At 44.8% G+C, this 16143-nt stretch overlaps 1 protein-coding gene across 18 annotated transcripts in view; it reads right to left on the bottom strand.

Moving 5' to 3' along the window:
* TRPM3 (transient receptor potential cation channel subfamily M member 3) overlaps nt 1-16143 on the bottom strand; it is an 812479-nt gene that overhangs the window by 12604 nt on the left and 783732 nt on the right. The window lies entirely within an intron of this gene.

The following is a 16143-nucleotide window of genomic DNA, read 5'->3' as shown; positions in this document are numbered from 1 at the left end:
CGCTCAGTGCTCCTGACGGATGGTATTTCATCCAGGGTGGGGGTGGGGGTGGGGGTGCTGACGACAGGTGATGGGCCAGGACTCTGGAGCTCTTAGCTCCCTGCTTTCTTCCAGGAGCATTTCCTTTCCAAAAATGTGCTTTTCAGGGCCCAGGGCACAGAACCCAACTGCACTGAATAAATAGGCAAATGGAAAAAAAAGTTCTGGAGTTGGGGGTGATGGGGAAGGTGACGTGTGGGATTGGATGAGCGTGAGTAACGTGCTAATGAAGCCTGCTTGGGGTTTCCAGGTAAATTCAGGGGAAAAGCAAATCCCTGACAGAGCTCCTTAGTGCTGCACAGACAACATGGCCTGGGAGTGAGACCATGCCCTTAGGTGCCAAGGGGTTAGGGGAGGTCCCCCTCCCTCTTTAGCTGCCATATGTTGGCTTTAGAACAGGGTCTATCTGGGGGCGCCTGGGTGGCTTAGTCAGTTAAGCATCAGACTGTTGATTTCAACTCAGGTCATGATCTCACGGTTCATGAGATCAAGCCCTGATTCCGGCTCTGAGCTGACAGGAGGGAGACTGCTTGGGATTCTCTCTCTCTCTCTCTCTCTCTTCTCTGTCCCTCCTGTGCACATGCACTTTCTCTGTCTTGAAATAAATAAATAAACATTAAAAAAAAAACACAGTCTATTTGCAAAGAGGGGCAGTGTGTGCAGTAGTCTCCGTTGCCACAGGCAGCTTCTGAAGATCTGCCAGGAAGGTTTGCAAAGTTGACCCAGAATCTCAGCTGGAGTATCTGGCAAGGGGAGTCCTTTCCCTTCTCAAGAGCTACTGTTGCTACACTGTGTGCTCCATAGTGGTTCTCAACCCTGGCTGCACAGAGGAGCTTTAAAATTCACCAGTGCCCTGCTCCACCCCAGACACTTGAATCTGAATCTCCGAGGGGGGGGTCCAGGTGTTGATATTTCTTATAAAGTTTCCCAGGAAATTCTCCAGTGCCCCTCAAGTGGGTCCAATGAGCTAGAATTAGGCTGGAAAGATTATATGATTTTTGACATGCCATCAAGTCCAAAATGCATGCTCTTAGCCTAAGAGGGTTTTAATAATGTCTAGACACCAAGACCCTGTTTTTAGGGCTGGAAAAGATGGCCAAAGTGCTTCATTCAGATCTGCCTGCAAGGTGATCGTGTGTGGGAGTCAGGTGTGTTCAAACAGCCGGCATCGTTATTATTATTGGTAGTTGTGGCACTAACCACCCAAGAGAGCCCTGCAGAAGGTCCTGTTCATTTACTCCCTTGGGAGGAGAACCCAGTGATGGAGGCGCCCACTGGCTCCACGATGAAGTCCAAATTCTGAGAGTGGCTGGCCCAGGGTCATCTCTTGCCACTTCCCGCCCTTCCCTCACAGCTCAAACTGGCATGAGTCTCTTGCAGTTCCTAGAAATGTCATGCTCTCCCTTCCTGTCAGCCATGCTTCTTTTGCTTTCAGAAGGCCCCTCTGAAACCTCCCTCTCTGTCCCAAGCTCCACCTGGGTGAATCCTGTTTGGTTTTCAATGTTCACTTGGCCTTCTGGAGCCCACCCCAGCTCACTTTCTGCCCCCTTTCCAGCGAGGACTGGGGTAGTATTGACAGGGACTCTGCCTGGCCAAACTCCACTCAGGCTGGTCTGGGCTCTTCGTCAGCTAGCCCCCGACCTCTGTACCTTCCAGGATTGTCTCTTCATTGCCACTTTCAGCAAGAATCCCGTTGAGTCAGTTTCAGCCAGAATTCCCACCCCTCAATATCTCATAACCATCACTCTCTGATGAGTTTTCTCATCCTCCACCATCCCCCAGCTGATGTCTTGACCACCTAGCAGCCTGGTATGGCCAGAACCCCCTTAGCCTTATTTCCTGTTCGTGATTTTCCATCTTCTGACCCACACCCTGCTCCCAGCTATAGATTTCTAGTCTCCCTTGCTGCATTCAGAGTTGGGCACAATCTCTTTCCTATCACAAAACTGCATCGTAGTAGCCCATCACTCCCTCGAATAAAGTCTTTCTTGCCATCTTCCTCAGGAAATGCTGACCCTAGTTCTTCATCTGGGATCCTCCAAAGTGAAGGGCGGTAGAGACTGGGGATACACGCGTGGGGAAGAGCACAGCGTGTGTCAGCCTCGGGGCTGGGCGCTTCACATCGGCCACTGCATTTAAGCTTCCCCGCAGCGCCGTAAGAAATGTATTCTCTTGCCTTCATGGTTGGGAAAACATGTGCCAAGGGGTGACATACCTTACCCAAGATCAAATAGCTAACAAGCCGTAATACCAGAGCCCTTCAAACATTCATCCAAAAAATAGTGACTTCTTGTTACATGCCAGTGGACCTGCTACAGGAGACGCAGTTACGGATGAAGCAGAAGTGAGTCCTGCCTTCTCTCCGACCCCAGAGCCTGTATGTACTCTGATGGATCTCATGTGGCCTTTCCAATGTAGTAATGCATAATGGTAAGAGCGACCACCTATGACATGCTTAAATATAAGGCCCTGGGGCACCTGGGTGGCTCAGTTGGTTAAGCGTCCGACTCTCGATATGGGCTCAGGTCACGATCTCACAGTTTGTGAGATCGAGTCCTGCATAGGGCTCTTTGCTGGTGCTCAGTGCCTGCTTGGGATTCTCTCTCTGTTCCTCCCCTGCTTACTGGCTCTCTCTCTCTCTCAAAATTAAAAAAAAAAATAAAAAGGCCCTGTGCTATGAGCTTTACTTATATTGCCTTATTTTAATATTGACAATATCTTGACACAGTAGATATTCTTATCCCCATTTTACAGAACTGAGGTTCAGAAAGCTTTAGTACCTCCATCAGGATCTCAAAGACAGAACAGTCAGGAGGTCCATGAAAGCCTTCTTACTACAAAGTTTCCTCTGTGCCTCTGAAGAAAGAGCCAACACAAGGTTGAGGGGAATCTTTCATTTATGAGCAAATGTAGGGGCAAGCTGATAGGCATCTGAATTTTTCTTGTTTCCATCAACGTGAATAATGGCTTGAGCTGTTCAGATGAGGTAACAAATGTACAGAACACTAAAATTCAGAATGTGGAGAAAGAGATTTGATCCATACTATGGGTATCAGGTGTAGGCACCCATGTCACAGAGATTAAGATGCATGCCCTTTTGATTTCCTCCTATAATATATGGGGAAGAGAAACATCTTTTTAAAGGCACATAACACCTTTTCCCCAAAGAGTAAGAGAAATTTAAAATGAAACACTAGGCAGTGCTTGATATAATCAGCATCTTCCTTAAAAATATGTTGAAGAAGAATATTTCTTGAAGATTGTCCCTTCCCCTCCTGTCTGAAGAAGCGTCTCAAAAGCTTATTCCAGATCATAGGCAATGGAATAAAGAGCTTAGCTGAGTATATGACTACATTTATCCTATTTTTTTTTAAAGCAAGGATTTTCAACTAAAAATCCATTTTGAAAAGATAACAGGACAAAGAGGATTTCTCCACCTTCTTTTGAAAATCCATATAGTTTGCCGGAGGATTTAGAATTCCATTAGCACAGCCCCTGTGGCTTACTCCAAGAATGAACTAGATTTAGATGGCTGTGCTCTTGGCCTTTTCTGACACAACGGGGTTTTTTTTGTTTTGTTTCGGAAGGACAACTGGAGATGCCTCCCTTCCCTTCGTATGGCTACATCTTTCTAGAAGCTTCCTGATCTAAAAGTCTTTGATGGTGGTGGAGGCAGGCAGAGGTTTTCTTCATGGAAGTGTGAGGCACTTTCCATGCCTTTCAGTAGGCTACCATCTATGTCTTCCAGAAGCGGAGGACCGCAAGAGCAGAGGTCATTGAAAACCAGGGAAGCTCCAGCATTGTGGCATCCAAATACCATCCTCCAGCTCTGCCCTTTACTTCTTTTGTGGTTCATTTCTTTTCCTTCCCCCTAACCCAGCTGATAGGTAAGAGGCAAAGCAGTAGTGACCAGGCACCAAGGCCCCCACCGGGGAGAAGGGAGAGGCCTCAGCTCCTCCATCTGTGAAAGGAGGGACCAGGACCACTGATATTCCCTACAGCGTGGTGCCCACACCCCAACGCAGGAAGTCCGAGATGATTTTAGAATACAGGAACTGGGCACTAAATAACACTGGACAGTGAGAAACTGGTGACCTTTTCAAATCCCTTCCGATCTTCCTGACTCCATCAGGGAGAATACGTCACTTTGAGGATCATATTTCTTTAACACTTCCTTCACGTTTGCTGAACTCCCTCATTAGTGAAAACTGGGCAGGCCTGAGGCTCAAACATCTGGAGAGAATTTCCTAACAATGTGGTTGTCATTGTGTTTATTTTATGGTTATCTTTTATTTATGTCAAATCATACTGATTTTTCAATTTATGGCTGTGATAAATTTTTAAAAATAATTTAGGTTTTAAAAATAAGCCACTTTTACTAAAACCATTAAAGAGTAGAGCACATTTTTACAAAACAATGAGTGGTTTATGTGACTAACAGTTGGAAAATGCTGGGCTGGATGATCTCCAAGCCCATCTAGTCCTGATCTTCTACTACGTTATGGTTCTGTGACAGGGAAGAAAAGACCAGAATAACTTCTAGACCAGATCATCTATCCCTGGATAGTGACCCTGGAGGTCACTTGTAGAAACCTTATTCTTTTCATTCCTGGCACACAAGCAATCAAATAATTAGCCCCCACTGCCATACATGGAAACCAGTCACCATGGGGGAGGAGGGATACAGATGACAAAGCCTTCAACTCCTTGGGGCTTCTGGTCTACTTGCTATTTGCACACAAGTTCAACCTTGAGCTACCTAAAAAGCACTATTAAACTGAATATGCCTCATTTTTTAATCCAGGGAACTAGAAAGCAGGATGTCACAAGCCTAGGCATGTTGTGTGTTGAGATGTGGGTGGGGGAGGGGCAGGAATTATGGGGGAAAAGGGAGAAAAATTCAATTCCCTCTGTTATCTTGGTTCTGTGGCTTTGCAATTCTATACATGTAGCTTTATCTGGAGACAACATTGTCATTTTGTTGCTAATATTTGAGAGGCTTCAAAACCCCAACCTTGGTGGTTCATTGTTTGGAATCAGGAACTAATATCAGAAAAATTCTGCGCACCTCTTGCTGGGCAAAGGCACAGCCTGTTGCACATGTCACTGAGTTTGTTGCCGTGACACACTGGATTGACTCCAATTTAGCTCCAATTTCTCTCCTCCCCCCATATCCAAGCTCCTTATGATGTGACAGTTTCTCTTACTAAACTAAGTCTTTTGCTCCTTGATTCTGAGTTTGGCCATGTGAGTTTCTCTGGCCAATGGGATGTCAGCAAATGTGTTCCATACAGAACCTAGAAAAAAGAAAAACAGAACCTCGAGTGTTTCTGTTTCTGCTCTTCTGCCCCAGTCAGAACCATGAGGAACATGCCTGAGCTAGCCTGCTGGAGGAGGAAACACACGGGCCTCTGATTCCAGTCACTTCTGTTGTTGGAGCTCAGGCTCTTCTGGATCAGCTGAAAGCCAGCTGATTCCCTGGCATGCGACCGAGTGCAGCTAAGACCAGAAGAACCTTCCAGCCAACCCACATCCACCTGAGCTCAGTACATGCTTATAGCTTCAAGCCACTGCCTTTTGCGGTGGCTGGTCCTACAGCATTATCAATAGGTAATGTCCATATCGATGGCCAATAGATAATGTCAGTACATATATACATGCTCAGCTTCCTCTGTGCTGCTCACAGCTAGGAGAGGCAGACTAAGTCTTTCATTCAGGTGGACAAAGCCCCAGGTTCTTCACCCTCCCCCTCCCAATCCCCAGTTCAGGGCCATTCCCATCATTACCCAAGGAGGAGCAAATTCATTGAATGGACAATGACAAATCAGACTCTGTCTTTAGAACTTACACTGAGGGACAGCAACTTTAGGGAGATGATGCCAGGAACTTAACTGTCACATGGAGTCAGACCATGTTAGGTATGTGAAGCAGGCCATCTGAGAGAGGGAAAAGAGAATGACGGGAGGAAGGAAAGGGGAGAAACGGAGATAAATGGATTGACACTGGAGGGACGTGGTGAGAAAAGCAGACGAGAGTGGCCGTGTCTTTGGACTCTGGCTTCCCCAACCACTTCCAGTTTTATTTTCAGTCAGCTCACGTCATGCTTTGTTTCCTGTCTTTGAATGTCTCTGAGGTTTCCTCTTACACACTTACAGCCAGTCTTTCTTGATTTAATCTGGCTTGAGTGGGTTTTGTTTTCTCGAAGTTAAACATTTTTCTCTAGTTGAGGATAGTCGTTAGCACCTTAGAGAGAATCAGCATCTCAGGCTAGTAGTTTCATCAGGGGAGGCCATGATCCAGAGTGCCGGGAATTCATGGCAGTTGGGGAGGGAGTTCAGGGAAAGGTTGGAAGGACAGAAATAAAAATAATTTAACTTAAAATTTTACTGAGGGGTCACCTCATTCCTTTTGACATTTGCCTACACAAACTATGATTAGATGAGCTTTTTTCCTCTTCAAACCAACAACAGTAAAAAAATTCCAGAAAAAAGTCAAATAAATGATTTATTCGCCCAAATCTTTGTGCCACTGTCCACCTCCACTGTAACGCTTGACTGTGAGGCTTTTAAAAAAAATGTTTATTTACTTCTAGAGAGAGAGAGAGAGAGAGGAGAGAGAACGCCTGTGAGTGGGGGAGGGGCAGAGAGACAGGGAGAGAGAGAATTGCAAGCAGGCTCCATGTTGACAACGTGGAGCCCAATGCGGGGCTCGATCTCACGAACCGTGAGATCAAGGCCGGAGCCGAAATCAAGAGTTGGATGCCTAACTGAGCCACCCACATGCCCCGTGGCTGTGAGGTTCTTGTCACAGCTTCTCATGTTGCAACAATACACCCTCCAGGAGTACACAGGCCGGAACAGGTGTTCCTTCCATTACAGGTGCAGGGAGCTTGACTCCATTCTCACTGCCTTAACAGTGCAAGGTCTCCCCATTGGGTCCACACCACCTTAGCTATCATGCCGCATGTTAAAGAATACGCTTCTTGTTTTTGTTTAAAAACAGATTGTGTGATTTTTCAGAAACCCACACATCTGTTCTGTATGGTATCTGAAGGGGGAAGATCCAGGGACTTCTTCAAGAGGGAGTATTTTATAAGAAGAACCAGCAGCCTCACATCGGGGATTTCTGTGCTGAGAAGGATTAGTCCAGTGAGCTGGACTGTGCCTATCTCTGTGTGGACATACATCATGGACACTAAGTGCTACCAGCTCCACAAAAATGATCCATGGTTCCTGCCGATTCCCATTGGATTGTGCCCCCAGAGTTATATGACATCAAGGCAAACAATCAATGTGGCCCCTAATATTTAGTAATGCATTTCTAAGCAAACACAAGTTCCTGCTGACATTATTTATGAATTCCCTGGTAAGCGACAATGCAAGAAATCCATTTATACTCACAGCTCCTGCTGGCCCTGCCGGCTGGCATGCTTCCCTCTCAGGGCCCCCAGATGCTTAGTGCCCAGGCTCTGATCTCCCTGCCGCCTCTCCTATCACTTTAGGGCCAGGCTTCCCACTTGTCTCTGTTTACTGTTAAAACCTGAGCTTTTCACACTTCAACGGATGCTCCTCAAACAGCAAAGAATCTGGATCGTAGTCCGTCCACCTTCTGCTCAAACCTAAACTCCTGTGGGCGAGCTCACTGGTTCCCATCACTTACTGCATGGCAGTGAGTGAGTCCAACTGTAGGCTGAATGTAAGCATCACTATGATTCTAATACGTGGTGGGGTGGGAGCACATCTCCATGGAGTGGATTAACAACTTTTTTCTCTCCCAGGCCGACACTGACACACGCCTCATAGGCGTGTTAAAAATAAGACACTCAGAAGTGGATCAAATGGAGAGGCAAGGTGGGGGGCACAGAACAGGGCAGGATGGCAAAACCAGTTTGCTCTTGATCATGGTTTCCATATTTTAAAACATCACGTTACCGTACATTTCCCGCTAGGGGATCTACCCATAACGGATCCATCTTATAGACTCGTTCTTTGAAGTCACCGAACACAAGGCACTAACCAAGGGTGGGTGCAGTGTGAGTCCTAGATCTGATATTTTGCCATCTGGGTACTACTGACTAGGTCAATTAACGTATCTGAGCCTCAGTTTCCTCGTGTCTAAGCCTGACATCAGAATAACAGAAATAATATTGATGATGATGATGATGAAGATACATGTCCAGCTTCTCCCATCATTCAAGCATTTATAGAGCCCCTACTATGTGCCAGGCAGTGTTCTAAGTGCTTGGGATACACCAGTGACGACTCACCAGAGATCCCTGCCCTTCCGCAGACTGTTCTGGGAGAGCAGTGGTGGTGGTGGGCGGGCAGAAAATAAACCATGGCATAATAAATGAGTAAAACAGGTGCTATGCTAATAGGTGATAAGTGGTATGGAGGAAAAGAGAAAGTAAGGCAGGGCAAGAAGGATCAGGGGGGCATGTGGGTGGCTGGGAGCCACACTGAGAAGGTAGCGGGGAGCAGGTAAGGGTGTGGGTCAGGAGGCTCTCTGAGGACAGGGTGCTCCAGGCAGCAGGCACTGCCAGGGCAAAGGCCCTGGGGTAGACGCGTGCTGCTGCATTCTGTGAGCCACAGGCAAATTCTTGTGTCTGAAGCAGTGCAGGGCACAGTATCTGGAGAAGAGGAAAGAACATTAAGGGGGGGTAGGGCGCAACACACAGGGCCTTGGCTGGGACTTCCAAGGATCTAATCAGATAATGATGAGTGCAACTCTTTACCATAATCCTTACTGGCTCTACTAAAGAAACAGTAATTCCCCTTCACCCATTTTTAGCTCCTGCTTGACGGTTTCTTGTTCTACTAAGTAACGCCTCTCTTCGTGATTTGTTTTTTTTTTTCTTAATTGATCCCCAATGTCCTGAAATGAAATAGGGACAAAACCCCTGTCCCCAGGTGGGAGGACTGAAGCCAGCTGAATTTTGGTCCCCCACATTCTGCAGCAGAGACTCTCAGACTCCCCTTTGCACCCACCCGTCTGAAAGAAATGGGTGATCATGAAAGCAGGTGCCTGGGCTCACAAGTTTTCTCTCAATCCCACCCACGTGAAGAGTTGTCCTGCCTTTATGGGCCGAACAGCAGTCTGCTTAGGGAAAGCTGATTCTAATCTGATTTGAGCAAAACCACCTTTTTTAGACAGAAGCAATGCTCACAGTGTGAGGCTGGGGGGAGGGAACAGGGTTCTCACTGATGGCTTCAGAACACAATCCTACGTTTTCCCATTACCACTACACTGTTCCATGGCTGCTTCCTCGTGCAAACTGCTGGACCCACTGTGCCAAAGGACAGGAAGCTCAGATATGGGAAAATCACCTCTGTTCCTTAAGTATCTTAACCTTTCCTGGCTCAGGACACCCAACCAAAAGCTGTAGCTGGCAGTCTGAAAGATGTGTAGACAGTTTTACTGAGCAGTGGTAGATTTAAATTCACATTTCCTTTCTTTGTGAAGATAGGAAGGTTCTTTCTTTTTTTTTCTTTTTTTTTTCCCTTAGGTGAAATAGATGGTTTATTTATTTTTTTTTATTTTGAGAGATGTGGGGGGAATCCCAAGCAGGTTCCGCACATCAGGGCAGAGTTTGTGAACTCACGAACTGTGAGATCATAACCTGAGCCAAAACCAAGAGTTGGATGATTAAATGACTGAGCCACCCAGGTGCCCCAAAATAGATGGTTTATATCACATCCGCATTTTCCTCTTAGACTTGGATGCTCCCTTCCCCCTACCCCTCAACCAAGATGCTGCTGTTTTCCCAAACAACCGAGTTGACTATGTTGGTCAGAGTGCTGGAAAATAAGATGACTTCACTTGGTCATTGCACAAAATGCAAACTAGTGATGTTTGCATCACTGCAACATATATATATACACACACACACATATTTTATATATACACACACATACACACACACACACATATATATACGTACATACACACACACACACACATATATTTTAAAAACACACAGCCATAATTTTTTTTAACAAGCTTATGTTTCATGAAGTTCCACTCTCAGTAATGCTGTGTGGTGGCATTTCCTTGGGCCATGCTGGTCTGAATAGACCTTCAGGGACATCTGAACACTAAACTACAAACAGTATAAAACTGGCTAGTTTCGGGGGCGCCTGGGTGGCGCAGTCGGTTAAGCGTCCGACTTCAGCCAGGTCACGATCTCGCGGTCCGGGAGTTCGAGCCCCGCATCGGGCTCTGGGCTGATGGCTCAGAGCCTGGAGCCTGTTTCCGATTCTGTGTCTCCCTCTCTCTCTGCCCCTGCCCCTTTCATGCTCTGTCTCTCTCTGTCCCAAAAATAAATAAACGTTGAAAAAAAAAATTAAAAAAAAAAAACTGGCTAGTTTCTGAGTCCTACATAGAAAAGGAACACGTCAGGCTCTCCCCACTCTCTCCCTTGCCTGATTGTGAAACAAAGGCTGTTCTCCGGGCTCTGGTGGACCAGCTTGTGGGCTACAAGCTTGGAGAATTTGTAACTGAATGTTCTGTCTCTCTGTCCCTGTATCTTGTACAGCCGTTTAGTCAAAAGAGGATGATTAATACACAGGCTCTGTGCTGCACGCTCAGTGATGACACATCTACATGTGTGTGTGAGCACAGCCACACCCGAGAAGACAGAAGAGAGAGGTGAGCTAAAAGAAAGTTGTGGGGTCAAGTGGATTGCTTAATTGCTAAGTTAGCTATATATGGATATAGAGGAGCAGCCTCCTGTGTGCATTTAACGTCTGACCTGTGATCAAATCCCAGTATAAGATGCAATTCTACTTAAGGTGACATAAAACCAATGTCCGGTGGGGTGAGCGATGACAGTGATCTTTGTTCCTTGAGGCCACGAGAGGACACGCCAATGTGGACATACATAAGGCTGTTTATCTATGACCTTTCAAAGAACAGGGTTGATATGGGTCTGATGAAACAAGTTTGAAACTCAAGTACGGCAAGGATTTAGAATTATATCGCGAGAAAATTGTAGTTACATCCCTCTTGGAGACGGGTGTGTCAGATTTTATGCCAGATGCTCTCACATATATTAGCTCATATATTTCACATATACGAGTTAATACTTCTTTTAAATGTACGTTTAAAAATATGTGTTTTTTAAAAAGGTAGTAAGGGTATAGAGAGGCTGATGGCTAAGACAAAATAGTGAAAGTTCTGCAAGAAACACTTGAGGATTTCTTATCTATTCATTTACTTTTAAGATTTCATTTGACAATTGGGGCGCCTGGGTGGCTTGGTTGGTTGAGCGTCCGACTTCGGCTCAAGTCATGATCTCATGGTTCATGGGTTCAAGCCCCGCATCGGGCTCTGTGCTGACAGCTCAGAGCCTGGAGCCTGCTACGGATTCTGTGTCTCACTCTTTGTCTCCCCGTCCCCTGCTTGTGCTCTCTCTCTCTCTCTCTCTCAAAGGTATTTAATTTAATTTTAAATTAAAAATTTTAAAAAATAAAAAAAAAAGATTTCATTTGACAATAAAATTGCAGGGACTATTCTGCATGTTTTATACATTTCAGCTCATGAAAAATAAGACAAAAAAATATGAGGTAGTGTCTTAGTGAGCTCAAAGTGTCCCAACAAAAAGCAATAGACATTAATTTCTCCCAATTCTGGAGGGTGGGAAGTCTAAGACCTAGGTATCAGTGGATTGGTTCCCCAGTGAAAGCCCTCTCTCTGGCTTGCAAATGGCTGTCTTCTCCCTGTGTCCTCTTACAGTAGAGAGAGAGGAAGCAAGCCTTCCACTGTCTCTTATTATATGGGCACTAATCCCATCTTGAGAGTCCTTCTCATCTCCTCTAAATCTAATCACGTTCCAAAGCCCTCATCACAGTCACAGTGGGGGTTAGGAATTCAACACATGATTTTGGGGGAAATACTTTAGCCCATAACAGGTACTATTATGTCAGTTTTATGGATAAGTAAACTGAGGCACAAATAGGCAGTAACTGTCTCAATGACACATGGCTAGTAAGAGGCCTCAGAGCCTGAATTCAAACCCAAGATATTATTCCATCATCTTAGCTACCACATTGTCCCCTTTCTCATGATGAGGGAGTTGACAGCTATGTTAAAGTTGAATGTCCAGACATCTGCATATAGACTTCGCTTGTGTTTCATTCTTTTGTTTGGGTCAGTGGCTTCCAGACGGTGATGTCCACAGGTAATACTGTGTATAAAGACTCTGGAGAGTAAGTTTGACCATAAGTAATTTTTGGCCAACATGCTTACTTTAAGCTCCGCATCTGTGTGGATAATACACTCAGTGTAAATGGAAGATGTGTATTTATCACCACAAATATGGAGAAAGAAATGACAAAGCCCTGTTTTCATTTTATTGATTACCCAGTGTTGCTTATGGAAATGAACAAACCGATATTCTTTGGAAGGGGCATGAACAATTAATTCCAGGTCAGGAAGGACCATTCATGGGGCGTTGGACAACATACTTCATCACACAGGCTCGAAGACTCAGTTTAAGTCCTCTTCAATTTAAGAGGCTGTTTTTTAAGCCATGGAAACAGAGATCTCCCATTTCCTCCGAGTGTGTCGATGGGCCCAAGAATAAGCAGTTCGCTCAGACATCGCTGTTTGCACCCACTGGGACTGATGGCTTCATTTAGCAACATAGTGTTAGGTTTGGGATCTCTGTTGAGAAAAGGTTGAGGATGGGCCTAACATAATGCATAATCTAGGGAAAAAGCCAAATCTTGTTTTGCTGTGTGTCATGAACAATTAGCCTATTGTTTCACGTTACTAGGTGAGTAAAAGAACTGGTTATATCCACGGTTGCCATGGATATGCCCTGCTGCAAATGGTCCCAGATTACAATATGGTGTTGAGTTGAGGAATAGCAGGCAAAGGGATTTGGCTGTACCAACTGGTGGAAGTGTGTCAGCATCTGAGACGGAGTGAGATGTTCACAGTCATGCTCATGTGTTTCAGAATCAGAAAGAACTGCCATTGTTATGAGCCATATACAGGGCCAAGTGGGCAGAATGGGGCCAACAATATACTCATTATGGTGCCCTTTCCATTTAACTAATTAAATTTTCATATGAGTGAATTAATTTTGGGGATACCTATACCTTGTTTATGTCTGTCCCAAGTCTAAGCTATATTTCCACGGAACTGACCCAAAATGTTGATCCATGAACAATGGTACTTAAGTTGCTCTATTTTGAGATTTAAAGAGATAAAGAGGTTTCCATTGTTGTGTGGAATTGGTGGCCTGAATTACTTAGTGCTCAAGATTGGAGATATTTAAAATTTTTTTTAATGTTTATTGATTTTTGAGAGAGAGAGAGAGAGACAGAGCATGAGTGGGGGAGGGACAGAGAGAGAGGGAGACACAGAATCTGAAGCAGGCTCCAGGCTGAGCTGTCAACACAGAGCCTGACGTGTGGGGTTGGAACTCACGGACTGCGAGATCATGACTTGAGCTGAAATCAGACACTTAACCGACTGAGCCACCCAGGCGCCCCAAGATTGGAGTTATTTTAGATTCTGAAACTCTTTACTTGTATAGAATCTTCTTGCCAGCCAATCCACAGCTAGCTTAAGATGTTGTATAAATGTAACGATAATGGCATTGCATTTCTTAAAATGCTGTAGTATAGATTTTTTTTTTTTTTTTTTGCTAATTTGGGTTCATTGGACATTAACATTAGTAAAGGTTTAGGTCATATTATGAAATGGAATTGTAAAAAGTTAACTCACCAGACAAACAACCTTTGACTATTTTTTCTTTTCTGACTAAGAGAATCCTGGTACACATTAAGTAGATTAAGTATAGGGGCATTCTGACATGACCACAACACTGTTGGATGCGGTAAATCTGAGCACCAAATTCCATGGGATGTTCCGCATGTCACTTAGATGTTGACAGAAGCCAGCCAATTGCAACTACAGTACTGGATTCCAAATACCTCCATCATTGGAATGCTTCTTCCAATCTCTCAACATTCTTTCTCTTCTTTTGCTCCCTTTTATTCTCTTTTATTTCCATGCTTATTTTTTGAAGAGACTCTGAGGTCAATTTTCTCTTCCCCCAGAACAACAGTGTCATTCACTCTGAGCTGGCCAGAAGATACAATGTCCCCCTCCTGCATGTCCCATCAAATGTAAAGCCCTGGGCATCTGCTTTGAGGTTTGACAGGGAAAGACTCTTCTCTCCAGACTATCAAACTGCTGTGAAAGCTTGTCTCAGTCAATTCTGCTATACCACACCCGTAAACACGGGAGAGGCAGAGAGCACTGGACCAATGCTCTGGAGCCAGCAGCTTGGGTTCAAATCCCGGCTCTGCCGTTTGTTAGCTGTGCAACCTCTGGCAGGCCAGTGAAGCTCTCTGGGCCTCAGTTGGCTCAACTGTAAATTGGGTGATATTCATACCACCTCAAGAGTGTTGCTGCAGAGGGAAATGAGTTGTTGAGACACGTAAAGCTTTAGATAGTTCCTGATATGTAGTGAGTACTCAATATATGCCAGTCATTTGTGTAAGAGGCCCCCAGCCCAGGCTGCTGAGCCAGCTACCAGGTTTCAAAGTCCGGGTCCACCTTCCAAATAGCTGTGCATCTGAGGCCAGTTACTTATTAGGTCAAACCATATGACCTTTCTACAAAAGTGGAGACGTCATAGCACTTAATCTAATATATACATTAGGACATTAGTTCTCCGTGCCTCAGTCTACTTGTCCATTAAAAACAGGGGCCATAGGGGCACCTGGGTGGCTCAGTTGGTTGAGCATCTGACTTCAGCTCAGGTCATGATCTTGCAGTCCGTGAGTTCGAGCCCCGTGTCAGGCTCTGTGCTGACAGCTCAGAGCCTGGAGCCTGCTTTGGATTCTGTGTGTCTCTCTCTGCACCTCCCCTGCTCATGCTCTGTATCTTTGTCTCAAAAATAAATAAAAACATTAAAAAATTAATTTAAAAACAGGGGCCATAATCCTACCTCATAGGATTGTTACAGGAAGCAAATGAGGGAGCATCTGCGAACATGTGGGACAATGCTTGATACATAGATTCTATTTAAGTACTTGCTATTATTATTTTTGTTACCCTCACATCTCATTACTGCTTGACACAAACTGTCCCCAAGAACAGCCTGCTTATTAATCTCTCTTTTTGCTTCTGTCAATCAGCTTTTCAGTCTTGTCAGCAATGCCCCTCTTCTTCAAAGCTTGGTCTCAGTTCACCTGATTGACCCGCCCACTGCATTCTCTCCATTTCCACCATGTCTCCTGGCATTTGTATATTCACCGAGGACACGATGTTTTACATTAGCTTCCCGTGGTTCCCATGGCATCTTTGTCTTTTTCATATATTGACCCTGGAGTGTGAGGGTCCAGAGACATTGTGACATTTGTTTTGTGTCCTTTCATGTGATGATTATTTTATATCTTTAGAAAAATTCCTTAAGTTATAACTAAATGTGGGACCCCTAATGTCTTCCTATGTTTTTTTTTTAAACAAGTTTATAAAAAACTTGAATACTTTTAGACTTACATAAAAGTTGCAAAGCTAGTACAGAGAATTACTGGATGCCCTTACCCAGTCTCCTCTAATGTTAAAATTGTACACAACCATTTTACAATTGCCCAAACAGAGAAATCTGCATTGATCCATTACTATGAACTAAACTTCAGATTTGATTCAGCACTTCACCTGTTTTCCAGTTATGTCCTTTCTTTCCTGCAGGATCCCATCCAGGATGCTACGGTGCATTTAGTCATTATGTCCCCTTAGTCTCCTGTGGTTTGTGACAGTTCTCAGTCTTCCTTGCTTTTCATGACCTTAAAGGTTTTGAGGAATACCAGTCTGGCATCTTGTAGAGTGTCACTTGATTTGACACTGATTCTGATATCATTTGATATCTGATTCTCCCCTCCACCCCCCCTCCCAGAATGATTAGACTGGGGTTGTGGACTTTTGGGGAAGAACACCAGAAAGGTCAAGTGTCTTCTCATCATATCATCTCGGGGGCATATGATACCAACATGGCTTCTCACCGGGGATGTCAGCCTTGACACCTCTGGTCTACAATTTTTACACAGAATTCTCTGCATGTTAAAGTTACCGAGAGACCATCCA

The sequence above is a fragment of the Prionailurus viverrinus genome, chromosome D4 (assembly GCF_022837055.1).
Source record: "Prionailurus viverrinus isolate Anna chromosome D4, UM_Priviv_1.0, whole genome shotgun sequence".
Taxonomy (NCBI): domain Eukaryota; kingdom Metazoa; phylum Chordata; class Mammalia; order Carnivora; family Felidae; genus Prionailurus; species Prionailurus viverrinus.
The sequence above is the reverse complement of the archived record's forward strand: the minus strand, read 5'-3'. Positions and strand labels throughout refer to the sequence as shown.